Source organism: Penaeus japonicus, unplaced genomic scaffold (assembly GCF_977035675.1).
Source record: "Penaeus japonicus unplaced genomic scaffold, GWHDUDI00000001_assembly GWHDUDI00000032, whole genome shotgun sequence".
NCBI classification, from domain to species: domain Eukaryota; kingdom Metazoa; phylum Arthropoda; class Malacostraca; order Decapoda; family Penaeidae; genus Penaeus; species Penaeus japonicus.
The window spans coordinates 17,308,143-17,313,142 of NW_028234434.1; the positions used below are offsets into that span (position 1 = coordinate 17,308,143).

General features: G+C 33.7%; 1 protein-coding gene across 3 annotated transcripts in view; it reads left to right on the forward strand.

Moving 5' to 3' along the window:
* LOC122266020 (thioredoxin, mitochondrial) overlaps nucleotides 1-313 on the forward strand; it is a 6,829-nt gene extending 6,516 nt beyond the window's left edge. For all 3 annotated transcript variants that reach the window (XM_043035570.2, XM_043035572.2, XM_043035571.2), the window contains exon 3: nucleotides 1-313. This exon is cut by the window's left edge and continues 1,242 nt beyond it. The gene's annotated coding sequence lies outside the window, so the exon portion shown is untranslated.
* Nucleotides 314-5,000: the final 4,687 nt, after the last annotated feature.

Sequence of the window (5,000 nt, forward strand, 5' to 3'; positions counted from 1 at the left end):
CTCCTCCTTACTCTGGGTGCCACTAGGCAAAGCATCCAAACTAGCAACGCCAGCTTACATGCCTCGCATATGGTCCAAAACGCTCATGGCATTAACTTTAACACCTGTCCACAAGGGGTTAAGGATTGATTTCTCATAAAGATGTTCCTTTGGTTGAATATCTATAATGTTTAACTGTATTGTAATGTCCTAATGAAATGAAAATTGTAAGACAATGTCCTAGATATGATATTGCATGATTTTACAAGTATTACCATCTTAAATTAAGCTCGTGTATGAATTACATATCTTGATATAAGAGTGCACTTAACTACCATTTTTTTCATTATTGATATTTTTTTTATATTTATTTATGTATTTATTTTTATGAACACTGTGTTTATAACATGTACTTTGTATTTGTAAGCCATGTTCAGGTATTAGCAAGATCCCTTCTATGATTGATTTCTGTGAAGGTTAGTAGTATACTTTGTTTTTGCTGGATTGTGTTTGTTAATATATATATATATATATATATATATATATATATATATATATATATATATATATATATATATATAGTAGCAGCTGTACAGTGTGGACGTGCTGAACTGTTGCTCTGAAAAACTCCTTAATTTCTCATCCCCGCCTGCCACGAGGCTGGGGGGAAATGAACAGAGATTAGTGAAGTGTACAAAACACTGAATGATCTAGAAAAAAATAGGAAAGACAAAATAGAAAATAAATTAGAACAAAAAACAACTGGAAGGAAAAGAAGTGGCATCAAGGAGAGAGGGGAGGTCAAAACGCTGGGTCAGCGTCAGCGTGGCCCAGCAGCTTCCAAGGTGACCTTGACCAGACTTGAATAACTCTAAGGGTTTAAACACTACATGTTTAAACCAAGGAGAAGTAAAAGAAACTCTAAAACTGAAAAATGTTTCAAACACAATGAAAAAAAGCAATTTATATGCCAAACCTGTGATAGAAAAAAATGCCACAAATGTGAAAATACTTACTTGAAAAACAGGAAAGAAATTATAAGTAATATTGATGCTTACCTAACAGGCATCAGTAATGAACTAAAAATAGATAATCAAGAAAATATACAGAAAGACTGCAGCTGGTGCAAAGACATCAATACTAAAAGTAATTCTAGTCTTGAAACTGAACTGGAAAGAATTCAAAGTTGTGACGATATATCAGAAGCCAGTTTTTTTAAAGAACTAATTAGAATTGAGGAAAATAGGGACACAATGGCAGAAAATGTATATGCACCCGTATCAGACATTCTGGAAAAAGTGGAAATGAGCCATATCGGTGACCAAAAAAACAGCACACCCAAAAAGTGTGAAGGGGCATGCCCACTAGAAAACATAATTCAGAAAATGTATGAGGAATTAAAGGACTTCAAGATTCAATGTTTGAGGGAGATACAAATATTGAAAGATGAAATTCATGAATTAAAACAAGAGCAAAAAGAAAAACCTAAAGAAAAAAAGGTAACTCAGGCTGCTGAATTGGAAACAGAAAAAGCTGTACAAGACACTAAAAATGTAAAAGTAAAGCCAAAGAAGAAACAAGAAAATCCAAGAGGTGAGCAAAGTAAAGTAAATCAGGAAGAAGAAAAAAAACTGTTTTCTGATATAGTAAGGCAAAAATCAGATAAACAGGCCAAGAATATTCTAGACAGTGATATTTCAGACAATGAACAACCAAAAAAAGATGATGAGGCTGACTGGAAGGTTGTAGGCGACAAAAAGAAGCAACCAAAACAACCTACAAAAGAAAAGTCAGAGAAGAAAAATGAAGATACATTCAGAGCGAATAGGCTCTTTATATACAATCTAGAAGAAAAAGAAGAAAATGATCCTGAAATCAGGAAAACAAATGATATGAAAATGATTAATGATATCATAACAAAATTGAACCTCAATGAAATTATCAAAGTTGAGAGTGCCTTTAGAGAGGGCAAATATTTAAAGGAGGCTTTGAGACCAAGGCCAATTAAGGTCAAATTAGAAAATGAAAAACAGAAATGGAAACTGATTGGAAAGAATATGAAACTAAAGGAAATTGATGAATATAAAGAAGTATGGATATCACCGGACTTGAGCTATGAAAAAAGGCAAAGTCAAAAAACGTTGATAAATAAACTAAGAGAAAACAGAGAAAAAGACGGAGCAGGAAAACACTGGTATATCACCAGCAACAGACAAGGACATTCAGTCCTGCGAAGCATACCTATTCGAACAAAGGCAGGTAATGAAACGCCCACCGCTACAACCGGGGGAAGGTCCAGCTCCCCCAAAGTAGGGGGAAACGACATCAATTATCTAACAACAGTAGGTAATGTAGACAGGCAAAGAAATAATTTATTTGAGACTCTCATGTTGCTAAATATACAGGGATTATATCCAAAAAGTAACCAGACAAAACCTACATATCTAGAGGACATGGCAAAGATCAACAATTATTCAATGATAGCTCTTACAGAAACTCATCTGAATGAAGACATAAAAAATGAAGAAATTAAAATTGATAACTATGAGTTAATAAGGAAAGATAGAAATAAGAGAAGCAGAGGAGGAGTAGCCCTTTATATCAGGAAAGAATTAGCAACTAGAATGGATACTGTAATAGAATACTCTAATAATACAGTAGAAATACTAGGGGTATTGGCAAAAGATACAAAAAAGCTATACATTATTTTATACAGACCTCCTGGAACAACAGAAACATCTTTCAATGAATCACTAGGCATTATTAGTAATTACATTGTCAATACAAGGGAAATTGAAGCTATTATTATACTTGGCGATTTTAATTTCCCCTTTATCGATTGGGAAACAAAGAAAATAAAGATAGGAGCAAATGCCACTAAAGATGAAAAACAACAAGCGAGAATGCTTTTAGATTTTGAAGAAAATTTTTACCTTAACCAAATCATCAATATTCCAACAAGGGAAGAAAATATACTGGACCTTGTTTTCATTAGTATAGGGGAAGATGTACACAATATATCATCAACTTATACAGCCCAATCGGACCACAAAATAATTGAAATCACAATGAATAAGTTAAATAATCAGAAAAGTAGTAAAAAACAGATAGCAGAAGCAGAAAAGAGTCTCAGATCTTTAAACTTTAGCCATAATCAAATAGATTGGAAAAAAATAAATGCAACACTAGAAAAGTCACTGAAAGATATTGACGTCCTCTTAACACCAAAAGATATACTAGAGAAGCTTTATAATGCATTTAAAGATGTCTGTAGAATGTTTGTCCCCCCAAAAAACAACAGAAACAAGAACATTATACCAAGAGATCGAAGGATCATGTTAAGAAACAAGAAAAATAAGGTTAATAAATTGAAAAAAACAACAGATCAGATCAAGAGAGAAAGGATCAAAGCAGAGATAAGGGTTTTGGAAGATAAATTAAAACTGTCTATAAGTAACCAAAAAGCAGCCGAAGAAAAAAGAGCTGTGGAGGCTATAAAACAGAATGCAAAATATTTTTTCTCTTATGCAAACAACAGGTTAAAGAGAAGAACAGAAATTGGGCCTCTTGAGAATAATGGTGCATTGGTAACTGATTCAAAGGAAATGGCTGAATTACTCAAATTGCAATACGAAGAAGTCTATAGTGTCCCAAGAATAGAAAAATTAATATCAGACCCACAGAAACATTTCAGTATTATTAGTAATGAAGATGAATGTCTCACTGACTTCATATTCGATGAAAAAGATATTCTTGAAGCAGTAAGTGAAATACCAACAAACTCAGCAGCTGGGCCAGATGAAATCCCAGCAATCTTTTTAAAAAACTGTAAAGAAACCATAGCAAAGCCACTGGTAACTTTGTGGAGGAAATCTTTGGACATGGGGACTATCCCCAGCTTACTGAAAGAGGGTACTATAATTCCAATATATAAAGGTGGAAACAAAGGTCAGGCCAAAAATTATAGACCAGTAGCACTAACATCTCATATAATAAAAATATTTGAAAGGGTAGTGAGGAAAATAATTGTTCAATTTTTAGAAAAAGAAAACAAGATAAACCCCGGGCAACATGGATTCAGAAGTGGTAGATCTTGTTTATCACAGATCCTGACACACTTCGAACACATACTAAGGGACCTAACTGAAAATAGAGAAGTTGACGTAATATATCTAGACTTTGCAAAAGCTTTTGACAAAGTAGATCATGGCATCCTGCTACATAAGATTAAAGACCTTGGAATCGGCGGGAAAGTTGGAAGATGGATTTACAACTTCCTAATAAATCGTAAACAAAAAGTACAAATTAATGGGCTTTACTCAAAGGAAACGATTATTATGAGTGGGGTGCCACAAGGGTCCGTTCTTGGGCCCTTGTTATTCCTTATTATGATTGGTGACATTGATAATGGTGTGAAACACTCAAGAGTAACATCATTTGCAGATGATACAAGAATAAGTACACCCTTAGATATACAAGATAATGAAAACAAACTTAACGAGGATCTACATACCATCTGTAAGTGGGCATATGACAATAATATGAAATTCAATGCAGATAAATTTGAAATCATAAGATATAGTCCAATTGGAAATTCAAGGGCAAGATCATATTTTGTCGAAGATGTGAAGATTGAGGAGAAAAAAGTAGTAAAAGATCTAGGACTCTATATGAGTAATGACATGAGTTTCAGTCACCATATAGAGCAGATTGTCAACAAAGGAAAAGTTATGAGTGGATGGGTAATGAGGACTTTTAACACAAGAGACCCAGAACACCTTTTACCACTATGGAAAACATTAGTGACCACAAGACTAGAATACCAGTGCCAAGTATGGAGCCCAAATCTTAAAAAAGATATAATGTTGATAGAACAAGTCCAAAGAATCTTTACACGGAAGTTAGATAATATGATGGGTCTAAACTATTGGGAAAGACTAAAAAAACTAAGACTGTACTCACTACAAAGGCGGAGAGAGAGATACTTCATTATATATGTGTGGAAAATTATTGAAAACTTA